The sequence below is a fragment of the Trachypithecus francoisi genome, unplaced genomic scaffold (assembly GCF_009764315.1).
Source record: "Trachypithecus francoisi isolate TF-2019V2 unplaced genomic scaffold, Tfra_2.0 Lachesis_group5, whole genome shotgun sequence".
In the NCBI taxonomy this organism is placed as follows: Eukaryota; Metazoa; Chordata; class Mammalia; order Primates; family Cercopithecidae; genus Trachypithecus; species Trachypithecus francoisi.
In genome coordinates this window covers 11,524,382-11,544,399 of record NW_022681470.1, presented here as the reverse complement: position 1 = coordinate 11,544,399, position 20,018 = coordinate 11,524,382, and positions in this window count along the sequence as shown.

Sequence of the window (20,018 nt, the reverse complement as noted above, 5' to 3'; positions counted from 1 at the left end):
ATAAAAGACAGTGGGCTATCTTCCACAGACGCCCACAAAATTTCCCTCCTTTCCCTTCTGTGGAGGACTGGTGAAAACACCATCGTGGACCTGACCTGCGTCTGGAGACCATCCCTCAGAGGCACCGCAGAGCTCCTTTCTGCCCAGGCATTTATGGTGTGTGAGAACTTGGAGAGGCGAGCTCACAAGGGATTTGGGGTTTTGACTTGGCCATGACTACTCAGGCTAGGATGAAAGCTGATACTTACTGAGTGCATTCTTTGATTAATCCTTCAATCCTCACAATCACCTCATGTCACCCCATGTCACCAGTAGGAAACTGAGGCAAAAGTCCACACAACTGGCGAGTCTGGTATGACTCTCTTTCTATCACAGCAGTTTGCTGGGCCACAGACCTGGAGCCAGATGTTCAGGTAAGTTAGTTCCAGTGGCTGCTTTCTTGTGGCACCTAGACCTCCATTCTCTCCCTCTGCCACTGACTTGTCACTGGTGCCTTCTTGGGACCCTCCCAAGGCCTTGCTGCTTTTCTCTCCTTCTGGGCTTTGACCAGGGCTTACCCACATGGCCACACAGTTTCAGAAACTTGGGGGAAAATGATAGGAGGTTGAATCCATTTCTCTTAGGAAGGGACTGAGGCTTCTTATGATCCATCTAGCAATCGCATCTTTCTCAGAATATACAACGTTATGTTCCATGAGAGACTCAACACACAGGTGCACAGGTGACACACAGGTGCCTTTTTGCCTATAGGAAAAGCGGAAGCATCAGAGGAACCACAGAGAGGGAAGTGAGGGGTGGGCAGTGAGGGTGGTATGATGTTTCTTCTCCTCTCAGCCAAGCTCTGTCGCTCCTTCCTCCAAGGGACAGACTGTGCTCCTGTGGGAAGCCTCTGACCTCACTCCAGTGAGAACAGCAAAGAGAGTGAAGGCGACCTAGCCGGCCTTCTGCCCACCACAGCTTCTTAGGTGGAGGATGAAATACACTTATTAGCCAAACCCGATGATGGGCCTTCGTTTCTGCTTTTTAATCCCTCGGTAGTTTACAAATGTTCCTTTCTCTTTTGCAGCTTTGAACTACACACTGTTCTTTAAGGAATGTCAAATTAAACTTGTATACAAAAGAATATTTCTCACCATCATACCATATAAGTTTTTATGTGTAATTTTATGCCTATGCTTTCCGACTAGATATTGGTATTATAATATTCCAAAGTGAAAAGCATAAAAGAGTTATTGCCATTGAGATGTAAATATGTATAAACACCCCTTTTAGAATCCAGTGATTTTTGTCAGGCTTTTGGGAGTGCTTGCTTGTCATTTTATAATTGCAATGAAACTGAAAAATAGACCTGAAATTATGCAAAAACTGCATCAAGGAGTGCCTGCATCTATGTTCTCCTAGTTCTTGAAGGCAAATTCTCTATGAATAGGACTTATAGAGATTCTAATTGATCTTACAATTGAGTTTTTGGTAATTGAACATACCTTTTAGTCTTCTTTAGTTCGAATCGTCATTTCACATCTTCTTCATTACGATTACTGGTGCTAGAAAATAAAATGCAATACACTATGATTCGTGTGTAGAATGCTGGTTAGTTCAGCTCCAAAGAGCAAGGAAGATGTTCTATGCACAGCTCTCTCCTGGGTCTGCTCATAATAGATATTCAGTAAATATTTGTTGAATGATTAAATAAATGAATGAGCAAATGGATACAAGGATGCTGCTGTGTAGCATTATGTAAGTTGCCTAATTATTGTATGTATGTTTTACTGTCTGTCTTCCCTCAATAGGATGATGGCCTCTCGAGGGCAGAGGTTTTCGTATGATTTGTTCACAGGTGCATCCCAGGCACATAGTAGGATGACTGGCACATAACGTACTTGGCAAATATTTCTTGAACGATTAATGAGTCTGAGGCTGTAGCCACATATTGCACTTCCTCATCTCAGCCGGATGGTTCTTAAATGTATATCTTCAGTCATAAAGGGAATTGGGAGAAATATTTTAGATGTGTTAAAGAATGAGAGCAGATTGCTCGCTGTTCCTGGTCTCTTTACACAAATGAGTCTGCCCACAAGAGCCCTCACTGGGAATGTGTGAAAGGCGACTGTCGATCTCAGTGTTTCTTTCTTAGGAATTCCTTCAGACCACTTTTAATTTGTCTGCTGTGCAGCTTCTCACCCTTTGTTCCTCACTTTTTGGTTCCTCACCATACTCACTTCTCATGAAAACAGGGACTCAAGCAGATGTGTACACCCATGTTCGTTGTGTGCTATTCACAGTAGCCAAAAGGTAGCAGCAACCCACAGTGGGTGAACGGATAAACAAAATGTGATACATGCATGCAATGGAGTGTTATCCAAACTCTCAACAGGAAGGAAATTCTGACACCTGCTATAACATGGATGGACCTTGAAGACATTATGCTGAGTGAGATAGGCCAGTCACAAAAGGGCAAATACAGGCCAGGCATGGTGGCTCACACCTGTAATCCTAGCACTTTGGGAGGCCAAGGCAGGTGGATCACTTGAGGTCAGGAGTTCGAGACCAGTCTGGCCAACATGGCGAAACTCTGTCTCTACTAAAAATACAAAAATTAGCTGGGCGTGGTGGCACATGCCTGTAGCCCCAGTTATTTGGGAGGCTGAGGCAGGAGAATCACTTGAACCAGGAAGGCGGAGGATGCAGTGAGCTGAGATTGCAACACTGTACTCCAGCCTGGGTGACAGAGCAAGATTCCATCTCAAAAAAAAAAAAAGGACAAATACGATTCCACTTATGTGAGGTTCCTTGAGGAGTCAGATTCATGGAGACGAAAAATTAGATGGTGGTTGTCGGGGGCTGGGGATTGGGGTGTTATTGCTGAATGGTTATAGAGTTTCAGTTCAGGAAGATGCAAAAGTCCTGAAGACAGTGTTAATGATAAAACAACACTGTCAATGTACGTAATGCCATGAAACTGTACTCTGGTTAAAATGATAAAATTTAGGTCATGTATAATTTTACCATGATAATTAATAATCTTTAAAAAGACCTACCCATAACCACCCATTTGGGCTCTATGGTTCCACTCATGCCTTTGGCTTTGGCTTGAGGTCCTATTTCTGGAGAAATCTTCAGGTATGAATCTTGGCCTGCCTCGAGGACTCAGCTGTGTTCCCTGACTCAGGTTCGAGTGGCACCTTCTCATGTTTCCTTTGTTCATCCTCTTGAACCTAAAAGCAGGAATCCGCTCTTAAATGTTGTCTGGGTTTAAGTCAGGGGCCAACACAAGAGGGTTCTTTATTATGGTTTTCAGTTCAGCCTTATGCAGGTCCCTTGGAGGAGAAGCTGAAAGGATGAATGGAAGCTGAAATGGCTGGGAACTATAGATTGTGATTATTGTACTACTAAGATGGTGTTGCAGCTAGGAAAGAAGTAAATAATTCAATACAATACATATATATACACACACATAAACTTTGGAGTCCGTGTATAAATGAATAGGTGATTTGAGCACTTGCTTACGGATTATCCTAGAGCATATATGTTATGAAGGCAGGGATTTTCCGTTTTGCTCATTATTCTATTCCCACTGTGCCTGTGATGAACTAGGTGGTCAATCAACATTAGTTAAGTGGATAAATGAGTACATTTTACATACACACACACGCGTGCGCACACACACACACACATACAGAGACAGAGAGAGAGAGTCATTGCTGCTTCTGGCTTAGTGCCAAAAAGAGTTACATGTAGAGAAACTCAAATCTATTAGAACAGTTAGTTTGTGATAGACTTTCTTTCCTGCCAAACCATAATTGAGTACTGTTGTAAATGACATCTCCTCCCGTGCTTTGGAAAGTTGTCTTCATTTCAGAACTGGTTTATTGTCCAAGTTAATTCTTCCCCCGCCTTTTTTTTTTTTTTTCACTCTTGTTGCCCAGGCTGGAGTGCAATAGCGCGATCTCGGTTCACTGCAACCTCTGCCTCCCAGGTTCAAGTAATTCTCCTGCCTCATCCTCAAGAGTAGCTGGGATTACAGGCACCCCCACTATACCTGGCTAGTTTTTGTATTTTTAGTAGAGACAAGGTTTCACTATGTTGGTCAGGCTGGTCTTGAACTCGTGACCTTAGGCGATCCACCCGCCTCGGCCTCCCAAAGTGCTGGGATTACAGGCGTGAGCCAGCTTGCCTGGCCAACTCTCCCTTTCTATACTGTTTTGCATGTTTTCATTTTATGAGCAGATTGGAAGATGAATTTTAAGGGTGTTTGGGGAGGAAACCTCTGAAAATTTCTTTGTACAGTTTTTAATGCTCTAAAGTCTCATGGCAATTAAACAATTATTATTTAAGCAGGATATAGAAAGTTATGCAGAGCATGGATCTATTTAAGACACATGTAATATAATAATTATCGGTGTCAGTAATACCAGTTAGTACATAGCACCCAATATTTGTTAATCATTATGTAATTGGCCGGGCACGGTGGCTCAAGCCTGTAATCCCAGCACTTTGGGAGGCCGAGATGGGCGGATCACGAGGTCAGGAGATCGAGACCATCCTGGCTAACACAGTGAAACCCCGTCTCTACTAAAAATACAAAAAACTAGCCGGGCGAGGTGGCGAGCGCCTGTAGTCCCAGCTACTCGAGAGGCTGAGGCAGGAGAATGGTGTAAGCCCGGGAGGCGGAGCTTGCAGTGAGCTGAGATCCGGCCACTGCACTCCAGCCTGGGTGACAGAGCCAGACTCCGTCTCAAAAACAAAAAAACAAAAAAACAAAAAAAATCATTATGTAATTAATTTTGTTAGTTTACTTTGGGTGATTCCTTTAAGGAATATACGTGATCACATATTATTAATTCTCATAACATTCTTGGGAGCTAAATATTGTAGTTCAGAGGTAATAACATCTCAGATATTAACTGATTTGCCATACAAGAAAGGGACTAAATATTCAGGAACAATGGAAGATTATATGGTACATATATTTCCTATTTCAAATTGCTCTGAAAAATTTATGCCTAGTCCATTCTATCAAGCAAATGTGCAGCACTTTTTTTTTCTATAATTCTAGCTTTTCTTTCAACACAAGACTGAGCTGGAGTATGTTGTCTCTCAGGCAGTGAGTCTCAGGGCACCTTTTTGGTGGGGACACCCATACTCAGTTTTCCACTCCACGGAGACCTGAGACTTCTGAATACCAAGAGAAAGAGAGAGATCGAAAGGAAGGGTTCAGTCCTTGAATTCCTATTTAAACTCCAGGATGCCAAATGGGTTAGAGACATTGCCAAAAGCTTAGGCAACTGAGCAAAAAATAAAGCTGAATTGGAAATGATACAGGGAGAGAAAAAGACTTGGGCCAGCAGGTGGGAGTTAGCAGGTTCACCCCATCTCTTTAGCTTCCCTAAGGCCTCTTGGAGGATATTTTTTCCTCTCCTTACTCTGCGTAGCGTCTCCATCACCTGCCTCTGTCCACGCTCTGTGGCAGCATTAGCAAAGGCAAAGCAGCCAGGGAGGGCCGCTGAGAACTGAGGTTCCAAAATAGGGAAAGCAAAAGGGGAGGGCTTGGTTCTTAAACGACTTCAGTTCTTCCTCCTCGTCTCTCTCTCTCTCTCCTCCCTTTACTGGCTCATTTCATTTTCCCATGCTGCCATTCTTTGTAAGTGCAACCACAAAGATGCTTTAACATAGCATTAAAAATCCAGTTACCGAAAATCAATTTGTCTATGCAAAATAAGGATGCAAGATAAACAGGATGCTCATTCTGTAACCGTCTGAGGACTCTCCACAGAAAAGGCAGAAATGCCATGGGGAGACATTGACGTCCTGCCTTCGTCATGTGATTATCCTTGTCCCGCTCATCAGCGGCGGAATGAGACAGAACAACTTGACCTCGCCCATCAGGGCTGGAGAGGCCATTGTTGGGATTAGAAACCTCCCAGGTAGAGAGCCAGTACTGCAGATAGAAAGTGCTTCACACACAGTAACTGTGTCCATGGCCCAGAGAACAGTTGTAGCACATAAAGAGCAGAGCGGTGGCTAAAGTGTTGGCATCTGGGGCTAATAGTTCTAAAAATGATAGAACGTAGAGGTAGAAAAACCACCATCTGTGTCTGAAATGAATGATGAAGAGCTAAAGTCACTATCGAAAGGACAGCAGCCTACTAACCAGCATACAAAGTAAAACATTTTCTAATCCTATGTTGGATATACATTTTAAATGATTTAAACACCAATTCTCACAGAATCTCACAACAATCCTCTAATGTAGGCAGGAAACTGTTACCACCCTCGTGTGACAAGGAGATCAGCTAACTGCCTTGCCCACCTGGCAGTCACATCTATCTCGGGTGCCACAGTCCCTCACTCACCCTGCTTGGAAACCTGCCCATTTCTGAATCATTTGAATTTTGTGTCACCCATGCCTGGGCAGTACCTCCCACTTCTTTCAAGTCAACAGTTTTCTCCTCTCCATTCCCAGCATGTCCTCAGCAGCCCGGGTCCCTGTGGTATCACTTTTGGTTACCTGTCCAGAGCCATCTAGCTAGGGTCTATCTCTTTTCATCAGGCTCCTCCAATCCCAACACTATGGAACACAAGTTTCATTCTTCCTGATGGCATTGTCATCCCCAGATGTCCCTGCAGTGCCCAGCAAACAGTAGGTGTTGAATAAACCTTTGGTCATGGAAACCTTCCACATTAAGGCTCGGATCCCCTGTCTGCCCCTTCAAGTTCTTCATCTACCCCCGTTTTCTCTGGTCTCACTGAGCCAAGACAGGCTGCCTTCCGCCTTCACACCTAAACTTGCTCTTCATCTGGAAGGCAGTGTGCTCTTGAAACTACTTTTGCAAATTTATGACAATAAGAGAAATATGACACAGTTGACTCCGTCTTTCTTCTAACCTTCAAGCTGCCCTTGGTCATCCTGGGTGTAGGCCAAGTTAACTTTGGTAGAAATTCAGTTTATAGTTTAACCTTAAAGCAAGGATGATCATAGTCCTTCCCCCAAACTCAACTGACTTTGCAACACAAATGAAAGGCTGCAGGGTTAGGAAAATGAGAGGGCCTGAATTCTGAGATGTAGGCATAGACGATAAGCAGCCGTTGTTTTGAAGTTCACAAAATTTACAACTTTCTCAATTATTCCTGGAGATAACATCACTATTGTAGAACCTAAAGTTAGTCTTTCGAGGTGGTTTTTGACTCCTGTATACCTGATAACTGGCTGACTCCACCTAGACCCGCCTGTTTTCCTGCATCCCTATGATTTCCTCCCCAGCCAATCAACATTCCCCATTCCATAGCCCCCTGCCCACCAAACTATGCTAGAAAAGTTATAACCTCCAAGCCTTTGGGGAGACTGATTTCAGTGATAACTCCGGCTGATCCAGTGTGAGCTGTCCTCGCGTCAATTAAACTCTTTATCGCAGTGCTGTGGTCTCAGTGGATCGATTTTGTCCATGAAGTGGCAGGAAGAATCTGTTGGGTGGTTACACTCTCCTCCTTCCTGTAAACCAAAAGTAAAGTTCTAAGGCCCCCAACTGACTGAACGGACCCTTCTCTAGGCCAAGGGGACCCAAAGAAACCTGAAAAACTAGGTCAGGCCATATGAGAAGTGGGAGTTGGACATGCCTCATTATACTTCCCTCCCTTTAGTGTTCAGGCACAACTGACCAAACTTAACATTAAAACAGAGATCTTAACACTGACAACACAGACTCTTTGTGGCAATAAGAGGCCAGATTCCAACCTGACTCTAGTATAACATCACATGACAGATAAAGAAGGAAATCAAAACATTTCACCCCAAAATATGTTTCTTTGTCATATTTTGAAATGACCCTGCAAAGCCATCTTCTGTGGGGGAAAATATTCAACTGTAAAGAATGTCTATTAACATAACCAAGTCTTTCCCTTTCCAGGCCCTCCCAATCCTGAGGAAATTAACTGAGAGTCTAGCACCTTTTGAAAGTCTGAATAGGAAACATTTGCCATCTGTTGTCTCTAAGAGTGGCCACCTACATGATTTCATCGACATAATAAGAACCTTGGTCTCCACAAACCATTTTCTTGACCCAGATGCTCCTTTCTATTAATCCCAGATCTTTAGATAATAACTGTTTCAACAAATTGCCAATTAGTAAATCTTGAAATCCACCTATGACCTAGAAGCCTCCACTTCAAGATGTCCTGCCTTTCTGGGATGAACCAATGTATACCTTACATGTATTGATTTATGTTTCTGTGTGTAACTTCTGTCCCCCTACACTGTGTCAAACCAAGCTTAACCCAATCATCTGGGGCATATGTTCTCAGGACCTCCTGAAACTGTGTCATGGATCATGGTCCTTACAGTTGGCTCAGAATAAACCTCTTCAAATATTTTACAGAGTTTGGCTTTTTTGGTCAACATTTCCTATTCATAGCTTACCTAACAGAGCAGGGCCAGCCTAATGTCTGCCCTCCCCAACAGCTCCAGGTCTACGGATTTTTCCCCCCTTTTTCTTATTCCTTGAAACTGTGTATCTATGCAGAACTTCATCACAAACAGTCTTACTGGGCTCCTCTGTACCACTGGTTTAATTTTGTAACACCATACGATTGCTAAACCACTTGAGGGTGAAGGAGTTTGGGGAACGTTACTCCAAAATGTAACTCCCTAGTATGAGTATTTTGAAGTAAAGGCCCTTAAAGACCCACAGACACTGGAAATGACTTTTCCCCTATGTACCTAAGGAGAGACCTACCAACAGGAAAAATGATTTTTCCTTCTTCTCCCTGTTACTTTATTACCTGTTCAGAAAAGAAGAGCAAGAATATAAACACACCTGAACACAACCACTTACTTACAAGATAATATCTGTCTCTTAGGCTCAGTCAATTTCCAAAGACAACCATTGACAAGTTTATCTCTGCTCCCCATCCACTCATATCCACTCATTCTCTTTAGTAACCATTGATTGCCCCTCAACAGAACGATCTACATTCCCAGTCCCTCCCCTCCTCTCTGAAATAAGGGCATATAACATCTGGGCCTCCCTGGGATAGGGATTCATCTCTCATTGAGATAGAGGTTCTCCCTCCTATGCTTGTTAATCAGTTTTCATGCCTTTTCTCCAATTAATCTACCTTTTGTCAGTTAAATTTTCAGTGAAACTTCAGAAGGCAAAGGGGAAGTTTTCCCTTAGCCCCTGCAAGGGAAAAATATGAGCCTTCTCTTCTCCCATACTCCTTACGTACTCAGAACTGTGCTGTAGCAAATGCTCAACACTGTATTTGTTAAATGACTTGTCCAGAGCTGGGGCCCAGGACCTAAGTCTCCAATTCTCATTCTCCATCATTCTAGAAGTTAGAATACTTATGTCCTAATTCTATAATAGCTTCTATGTTTAGCCAGACAACACGACAGTTCTATTAGTCAAGGCAAGTCAGCATGACACCTTCTCACTGGAAACTCAGTAAAACTAGTGTGGGATTAGTTGTTCTTGTAACCAACTTGACCACATTTGTAAAAAATGATTATATTAAAAAAAAAATCACATATTGATGAAGATTTGAGTTTGTTTGCTTTTAGAAGACTGACAAATGGAAACGTTTTTCTGTGGTTCTGACTATGATTTAAAAGCATTTAAATGTTAGTATTGTCTACTTTCTAGATAGGATCATCTGAAAGTTGAGGTAATCTGGGGTGGATTTATTTTGTAGTCAGGTTTTCATTTTAGTGTATCTGGAATATTTCTGAATGCTGGTAGAGTCACACAGTTCTATATTTAACTCTTTGGCATATAAATAGAATATAATCTTAAAAATAATTGTAACTGGGTGACTAATCTAACAGAGGGGTGAGACAACTTCTCATTCACCCAAGTTGATTTTGCTAAGTTATAGAGACAATGGCCAAGGAGAAAAGGATGAACTCTTCCTTCCCACACTGTTGTGGGTCACCCTACTTTTCTTTTGGCCAGTTTCCCACAACCAGGCCCTGGATCATTCTCCTGAAGGCCCAGCTGAGCTCCTGTTTCCCACCTAACCCACGCCTGAGGTAGGAGGCATTTTAATACTTGTTCCTCCTCTACCAAGATTCAGAGCAAAGACTGAGAGGAGGGCTCCGGAGTCACCCCCAGGTCCCAGGGGAAACCAGCAGGTTTCCACTCACCACTTTTTCTCCCCAAATCAGAAAATCTTAGGGAGTGGGCTTTGGCCATGGCCTCCTCTTCAAGTTCTGACCCTTACCCATAGTCTCTACCCTGTAATGAGGAGTCTGGTACCGTAGTAGGAACCGAGTAAGTGGTTGAGCCAGATACCTCATCAAATAGGTCCCAGAGGATGGCTGAGCGTTTAGGTAGTTCCTGTCCTTGGTGGCCATTATACTTCCTCTGGTTCTGAGACTCTGGTGTCCCTCGGGTGCTGCACTTTGCCAGGGGGACTGGGCCTCAGAAGTGAGCTTCCACAGCCTCTCGGTGCTCTCAATCACTATGCCTCATGTCCCTGTCCCAAGTTATGCCCAGGGTGAGATTGAATCTGTGAATGACAGCGACAGTGACATTTACCATTTACTGAGTTTCTGTGATAGGCTGGATATTACATTAGTGCCTGTCATTCATGTTCTCATTTAATTCTCACTGCAAACCCACAAGGTAGGAATCTCCTTTTCCATTTTACAAATGAGGGGGATAAAAGGGTCAATAAATATAAGTAACCTGCAAGGGAAGGATATCTAGCTGGCAAGTGAAAGCTGGAATTCGATCTAGGGCCAGGTGAAGCTAAGCTCATACTCTTCTCTAGTATTAGGACATGTTGACTTTCAACAAGATTTTGCATACTTTTCCCTTCCCAAACTACCTCCCTCTTTTCTCTCTCTCTCTCTCTTTTTTTTTTTAAAGACTCAGAAGGTGAAATACCTAGGTCGCATAAGCACAAGTTTATTTTATTTGTCTCATTTGCATTATGTCATTGGCTGCAGCAAAGTCTTTTAAAGCTTTTTTAAAAAAGTATTTCCACAGCCCCTGGATCAGTGCTGTGTACATAGTTGGCCCATAATAGACAGGGACTGACTAATTAAGGGTAGGACCATGTTTCGTAAGCATAGGGAGAGGAGAGCGCATATGACCTAGCTCAGACTTTGTCCCGGAATCTGGTGCACTGGCAAAATCAAGTACAGCACATTAGCCGCTGTGGACTTGGCAACGCGTGTACCTGTCGTCTACAAATAGTTCAATCAACAACTGCCCTTTCTATGCTGACGGGATGTCTAGCCCTATGTAAACATTTCTTTTTTAGCACTGGTTCTTAATTCCTGCAGCCCTTGGTTTATCACCAGTTTCTTGAGAAAATAATCTGTCCATGTTCTCCAGTCATGGGATGATGACTCAGGCTGGGGATTCAGGCTGTTTTCTGCGCAGTAGCTGGTCTTGTGGGCCTCCCCAGCACACCGCAGAGAGGTGCTCCCTCCACCTCCCAGTGACCCGTGCCAACCCTTCTGCTCCTTCCCCCCTGCTGCTCTTGCCTTTGTGGTTGCCAGAGTAACCATAAAAATATTACTCCACATGCTGTAGGAACAAAATGTCAGTGCACTTTACTATTGTTTTAATTTAAAAACTAACGTGTGAAAATAACTCCAGCCTGGGAGAAATGCTCTTTCTGCCAGATGATTCCTTTCGGAAGGAGATGTACAAAATCAGTGTGAAGAACTGAGGGGTAGGAATGATACCTAGGTTTAGGATAAGAGCCTAAACTCCTGTGTCCTATGTCAATGGTAAATGTCCCCTAAATGCTTGTCCAGTGAATGAATGAATGAATGTGACACAAACTTTGCTGAAAAATTTAGGAATATATAAATGGTATGCATAAATTTTAAAGTCAAACTCTTAATTCCTATTCTAAATTATAATAGAAATGCTATTATAAACTTCAGGATGGTGAGTGAAGCAGGTTGAATAGTGTGACCCCCAATTTCATGTTCTTCTGGAATCTCAGAATGTGACCTTACTTGGATATCAGAGTCTTTGCAGATGTAATGAGTTAAGGATCTCATAGTGAAATCAATCTGGACTTAGGATGGGCCCTAATCCAATGACTGATGTCCTTATAAGAAGTGGAGACTGCCAGGCATGGAGGCTCATGGCTGTACCAGCGCTTTGAGAGGCCAAGGTGGGAGGATTGAGACTAGGAGTTCAAGAACATCCTGGGCAACACCCCCAGGACACCCCCACCTCCGTATCTACAAAACATTTTTAAAAATTAGTTCAACATGGCACACACCTGTAATCCCAGCTGTTTGAGAGGCTAAGGCAGGAGGATTGTTTGAACTCAGGAGTTCAAGGCTGCAGTGAACTATGATTGCACCACTGCACTCCAGCCTGGGTGACAGAGTAAGACCCTGTCTCAATCATAACAAAAATATGTTTCCTAAAATATAGTGAATTTATTTGTTCAAGTTTTTTGCCTTAAAATATACGTTGTCTTATTATTATTACCCTAGAAGAATTCCTTATAGTCTGAATACAAATCTTTTATCAGGTATGGGTGTTGTAAATATTTTCTCCTAATCTTTGGCTTGCCTTTTTAATTTCTTAACATGAAAAGTTTTAAATTTTGATGAAGTCTGATTTATCAACGTTTTTTCTTTTACAGTGTGTAATTTTTGTCCTCTCTGAGATATCTTAGATACAAACCAGGTCACATGCATTTCTTCTGAAGTTTTCTTCTAGAAGTTTTATTGCTTTAGGTTTTACATTTAGGTTTATGATCCGTTTTGAGTGAATTTTTGCATCTGAATATGCAATGAGGTATGACAAAGTTCTTTCTGCACATATGTATCCAATTGTTACAGCACTGATTGTTGAAGAGATGATTCTCTCCCTCATCGAATTACCTGTCACCTTCATCAAAAGTCAGTTGAGCTGGGTGCAGTAGTGCACATCTGTAGTCCCAGTTCCTTGGAAGCTGCAGTGGGAGGACTGCTTGAGTCCAAGAGTTTGAGGCTAGCCTGGGCAACACTGTGAGACTTGGTCTCTTAAATTTTTTTTTTTTTTTTTTTTTGAGATGGAGTTTCATTCTTCTTGCCCAGGCTGGAGTGCAATGGTGTGGTCTTGGCTCACTGCAACCTCTGCCTTCCGGATTCAAGCAATTCTCCTGCTCAGCCTCCCAGGTAGCTGGGATTACAGGCGCCTGCCACCACGCCCAGCTATTTATTTATTTTTTTTGTATTTTTAGTAAAAATGGCCAGGCTGGTATCGAACTCCTGATCTCAGGTGATCCAACTGCCTCGGTTTCCCAAAGTGCTGGGATTACAGGCATGAGGCACCATGCTTAGTCAATTACAAATCAATTAATCACATATACGTGGGTCTGTGTCTGCACTTTCTATTCTGTTCTATTGGTTTATCTTTATTTACTACATTAATAGCACAACATCTTAATTACTGTAGTGGTAAAGTGAGCTTTGAAATAGGTAGTATAAGTCCTCTAAATATTTTTTTTCTTTCTTTCTTTCCCTTTTTTTTTTTTTTTTTGAGGCAGGGTCTCACTCTGTGGCCCAAACTGGAGTGCAGTGGCACGACCACGGCTCACTAGACCTCAACCTCCTGGGCTCTAGCAGTCTTCCCACCTCCTGAGTAGCTGGGACTGCTGGCATATGCCCAACTAATTTTTTGATTTTTTTTTATAAGGATGATGTCTCACTATGTTGCCCAGGCTTATTTTATTTTTTAAAAAAGTTGTTTTGGGCTGGGTGTGGTTCCTCACGCCTGTAATCCCAGCACTTTGGGAGACCAAGGTGGGAGGATCACCTGAGGTCAGGAGTTCGAGATCAGCCTGGCCAACATGGCAAAACCCCATCTCTATTAAAAATACAAAAATTAGCCAGGCATGGTGGCACACACCTGTAATCCCAGCTACTTGGGAGGCTGAGACAGGAAAATTGCTTTTAACTCAGGAGGCGGAGGTTGCAGTGAGCCGAGATCATGCCACTGCACTCCAGCCTGGGTAATAGAGCAAGACTCAGTTAAAAAAAAAAAAAAAAAAAAGTGTTTTGGCTATTTTAGGTGCTTTGTGTTTCTATAATTTCTATATACATTTTAGAATTGGTTTGTAAAATTCTAAAATGTTTGCTAAAATGAGGATTGCCTTGAATCTATACATCATACTGGGGAGAACTGACAACAATATGGACTCTTCTGATCTAGGAATACAGTATATCTTTCCATTTTGGAGGATCTTCTTTAACTTTCTCCAGAATGGTATGTGGCTTTCAATGTACAGGTCTTGCATTTTTAAATTGAATCTGTTTTTGAGTATTTTAATTTTTTGTAATATTAGAGATTTCATTTTTAAAATTTCATTTTCCAATTCTTTCCTGTGCCTGTATAGAAGTATCCTTGATTTTTATACATTAATCTGAAATATTGTGTCCTTGCTGAACTCACTTTTTACTTCTAGTAGCTTTTTTGTGGATCTCTGGATTTTTTTACATAGACAATCAATGCTATCTGTGAATAAAAACACTATCACTCCTTTCTTTCCAACGCGATGCCTTTTATTTCTTTTTCTTGTCTTTCTGTACTAGCCAGGACTTACAGAACAATATTGCAGATGAAGGAAACCAAAATATTTCACCCCAAAATATACTGCTTTAACATATTTCAAAATGGCTATTCAGCATGGCTGAAAAGCTGTCTTTTGTGGGGGAGATTTGCATCTGTAGAGAAAGTCCGCATTGAGGCAGCTAGGTTTTCTCTGAAGGCCTCCTTTGTCTGATCCAGCAAAGACTAAGAGACTGACACCTTTGAAGGTCTAAAAGAAACCTTTACCATCTATTCTCTCTGAGGGCTGCTACCTGTGTGATTTCATCTACATAACAAGATGACCTTTGCTAGCCAGACCTCCTCTTCTCTCCCTCCCAAACCTGTCTTGCCACCGTAATCTGATTTATCACCATAAAGTGTTTTTGGCCATGCTCTGAGCCGAAACATGCTTTGGCCATTCTTTCTGTAACCTCAAGATGGTATACAAGCTTTTGCACCCCACTGGGGGGTTGTAGTAATCACCCTGTGTTTCTCCCCCACGCGCCTTAATAAATTTGTATGCCATTTCTCCTAGTAAACTTACTTTTGTCGATTGATTTTTCAGCAAATCTTCCAAAGGGGAAAGGTAAGTTTTCCCTTCACCTCTAAACATACAAGTAGTGAAAACAGATATCCTTGCCCTGTTTCCTGACCTTAGCGGGAAGACAATCTTCATCAAAAAGGATGATGTTAACCCAAGGTTTCTCACAGGTGGCCTTTATCAGGTTGAGGAAACTTCCTTCAATTTTTAGCTTGTATGAGTTTTTATTAGGAATGGACTTTGGATTTTGTCAGATTTTTTTTTGAGACTATTGAGATGACTGCATGGTTTTCATTTCTCAGTGTGCTTATATGGCAAAATACATGGATGGATTTTAAAATATGAAGTCAACCTTGCATTCCTGGAATAAATCCTACTCGGTCATGATGTGTTTTTCTATTATTTGTTGCTGGTTGGATTGCTAATATTTTGTTAGAAATGTCATGATGAATGTGTGGCTATGAGGGTTGCTAGCCTCTAGTTTTCTTATCTTATAAAGTCTTTATCAGGTTTGGTATGAGAAAACAAGGAGGGAAGTGTTTCTTTTTCTGCTGTTTTCTGAAAGAGCTTTCCTACAGTTGGAATTAAATTTTCCTTAAGTGTTTGATAGAGTTTGCTAGTGAAATCACTGAATCCTGGAGATATTTTTTGGGGAAAAGACTGTTGACAATGAGTTGAGTTACTTCAATAGATATAGAGCTAGTTGCATTTTGCTATTTCATTTCTGTTGCTTTTGATAAATTGTGTTTTTTGAGAAGTTTAACAATTTAATCTAGTTTGCAAAATTTATTGACAAAAATATTCATAATATTACCTTTTCTTTCCTTCCTTCCTTCCTTCCTTCCTTCCTTCCTTCCTTCCTTCTTTCTTTTCCTTCCTTCCTCTCTCTTTCTTTCTAGGCAGAATCTCTGTCACCCAGGCTAGAGTACAATGGCACAATCTTGGCTCACTGCAACCTCTGCCTCCTGGGTTCAGGTGATTCTCCCGCCTCAGCTTACTGAGCAGCTGGGATTACAGGCACCCGCCACCATGCCCGGCTAATTTTTGTATTTTTAATAGAGACGGGGTTTCACCATGTTGCCCAGGCTGGTCTCAAACTCCTGACCTCAGGTGATCTGCCCCCCTCAGCCTCCCAAAGTGCTGGGATTACAGGCGTGAGCCACTGTGCCTGGCCTACCTTACCTTTTCAATGACTGTAGACTCAGTAGTGATTTCTCCTTTTTAAATACTTATATTGGTAATTTGTGTTGTCTCTCTCTCTCATTTGTCATTTTGGCTAGAGTTTTACCAATTTTATTAATCGTTTTGTTTTGTTTCATAGATTTCCTTTCTTTTTCTATTTCTGTTAATTTTTGTTCTTACCTTTATTACTTCCTTCTGTTTGTGGTGGGTTTAATTTCCACTTCTTTCTTTGATATCTTGAAGTGGAAGCTTAGATCATTGATTTGAAATCCTTCTTTTCTAATATGTTTAGTGCTACCCATTTCCTTCTCAGCACTATTTGTCCTCTCCCTGCACATTTTGACATGTGGCATTCTCATTTTCATTCAGTTCAAAATATATTCTAATTTTCCTGTTGTTTTCTTGTTTACTCTATGGGTTATCTAGAAATATGTTGTATAATTTTGAAGATTTTAGGAATTTTCTGGATATCTTTCTGTTATTTATTTCATTGTAGTCAGAGAACATATTTTGTTTGATTTTAGTACTCATAAATTTATTGATACATGTTTTATAGCCCAACATATGGCTCATATTGGTGAATATTCTGTATAGATTTGGAAAAAAATTGTGTTCTGCTGTTGCTGGGTAGTGTTCTACAAATGCCAAGTAGATCAAGTTGGTTGGTAGCGGTGTTTTATAGTCTAACTGATTTTCTGTCTACTTGCCCTGCCAACTCAATCAGAGAGAAGTATTGAAATCAAATAAAACTATGAATTTGTCTATTTTTCTTGTCAGTTCCAGTTTTACTTTGAAGCTTTGTTACTAGGTACATACAAATTCAAGATTATGTTCTTTTGATATTGATGCTTTTACCATTATGAAATAATCTTCTTTATTGAAACATACTTTATCTAATATTAGAATAGCCACTCTAACTTTCTTTTTATTAGAATTTTATGGCATATCATTTTTATCCTTTTACTTCTAAACTATTTGTATCTTTTTAATTAAAATGAATTTTTTTATAGGTAGCATATGTCTTAGTTTTTTTGTATCCAGTTGACAATCTTGCCCTTTAATTGAAATGTTTGGTCCATTTACATTTAATGTAATTAGTGATATGTTTGGGTTTAAATCTTTGCTATTTGTTTTATGTTTGTCTCATCTGTTCTTTGTTTCCATCTTCTTTTCTGCCTTCTTTTTGATATATTGAGTATTTCTATGATTGTATTTTTGGGGGCTTATTGGCTATGCCAAAAAAACTACTTTTTGTGGTTGTTCTAGGATTTACAATTTTCATTTATAACTTATAGTTCAAACTTTCAAATAATATTATGCCACTTCACATACAGTGTAAGAACCTTACAACAGTATACTTTAATTTCCTCTTTCCATCCATTGTCAAACATTTTATATAACTTTATATCATGTTATAAACTCCACAACACATTGTTATTGCTTTAGTCAACTGTCATTTACATTTAAACATGAATAAAACAAGAAAAAATGTTCCTTATTACAGTAAAAATCAGATAATGTTACTTACTTCCTTGCTTAAAACCTTCCAACAATTTCCTGCTGCAGTTTGAATTAAATCTAAACTTAAAATGTTTCACAGGTTTAAACTAGTTAGGGGCAGGGAAGATGTCATTATGCTTTCAGTATCTAGTTCCATGCTTCTTTCATGAAAAGTTCTCAAGAAATTGTTCTATTATTAACTAATTTTCACTTTTGTGTAATTTACATATCAGAGCAACTAATTAACCTAAATGAGTGCATAGTGGTAAAAACCATAAGATGACAATTTTACCATTGCTCACTCCAGCTCCTAGGTAGAAGGTATATTACATAAGAGGGGGACATGTTCATTATTGTCTAGCACAGCATCAGGTTTATAATAAACAGTAAGTATAGCTGAATGAAGGGATGAATGGATGATATGTGGTCTTTCCTAGGATACTTACTTACTGTTTTAATTTCTGCTACTTCCCTATTTCCCAACAAATTAGTGTAGCAGCTGGTGATATACCCAGGATCAATATCATAGAATTGTGCAAATTGAATCTTACACACCAGCTTATCTTCACCTTTGCTAAAGATTCTGTATTCTGTGGTGCTTGGCAGACAAAAAATGAGAGTGTTATAACATTTATTCATCTTAAAAGACCTCTTATTTCAAAGGAGTCCTTGAGAGGCATTCATAGCCTTTTTATACCTTTCAAGATTTTGTTTCAGTTTCAATGCCAACCTAACTTATCTTCCCAGATTAAAATGTTTTTAAAAGTACTTTTAGTCTGTTATCACAGATGATTATTTTAATTTCCTCATTCTGTGCTCTCTTCAGTTTCACTGTGTAGTTTTTGACAGTGATTGAGCTAAGTTGCATATAGTGTTCCAAGCATAGACACCCACAGTTTGTGTGTGGAGTTGGAGTCTATTTTTTATGTTTGTTTGTTCATTACTAAGGATGCCCGGCCTAATGTTACACCCTTTTGCCTTGGGGACGCACAAGGTGTTCTACTTCTTGCAGTGACCTGTGTCTCAGAGCCTAACATTTTCCTTGTGGATGTGAATACCTTCACCCACTTTGAAATTCATGGACCTTCTTTTCTAGCTCATTTTGCCTTGGGAAATCTTTACTGAGTTTTCAGGACCTGGAATTTCACTACTTGGAAAAATCTTAACGTCATGGGTCAAATTTGTGATAGTGTTTATTCTGGATTCCAAATCATGGATATGTTTAAATAAAGTAGGTCTGGTACCAAGCCCTTGGGGACCCGTGGTTTTTATTTTTTTCTCCCTCTATTTTCTATATCTAAATAGATTTGCTGTCCTAGAACCAGATAAAAGGCCCCTTGATAAAGAAGTTTTAAATAAATCACATGCACAGATTCAGTCCTGCCCATGTGTCTTTTGTCCCCTCAAAAAAATCTTAAAAAGATGAGTTAGTCATGATTTCCTAGGACAGAAATGATGGTGCCTCGTGTTCCTCGTCTGGACCCCTGATCTGTGTATTTTTGGGCAGCTGTTGCTATGGTGTGAATGTTTGTGTCCCCTCAAAATTTGTATGTTGAAATCCTAACCCCCCAGGCTGATGAGGAGGTGGGACCTTTGGGAAGTGATTAGGAAGCAAGATTAGAAAGGGATTTCGTCTGTGAATCAGAGGCAAGCTCTTACCAGACAGAATCTGCCAGTGCCATGATCTTGGACTTTCTAGCTCCTAGAATTGTAAGAAATAAATATGTGTTGTTTATAAGCTACCTAGTCTACGGCATTTTGTTATAGCAGCCCAAACACTCGAAGACATCTGTGATTCCACCTTTTATTGTTAGTGCCAGTTTATCTGGGATGGAAGTAGTATTTACTGCCTGCTCCTTGTGCGCACTTGCTCTCTCTCTCTTTCTCTTCCCCGCCCCCCGCGACCCTTTTCCTCCTTCCCTCTTTTTTCTTTCTCTTCTTTTTACAAACAAACAAAATACTCAGCCAGCTTGCAGTTCAGGAGCAGAATTCCTGGGCCTGGGATGGAGTCTGACAATAAACAGAAGGCACTTCTCAGTCTACAAAGAGATAAGGGGGTCAGAACAGTGCTCAGGTGACCTAGAACTTTAGCAACTGGGTGTTTACTCCAGATTCTTTGACAAGAGCTACAGAATGCTTCTTGCTGTGGGCTCAGATTGGTTTAGGGGCCCAGGAAGGGACCTAGCATGTGTATGGGTTCTTAAATAATAGGCTTTTGTTATTATTACTATTAGTTGTCTTTCAATGAA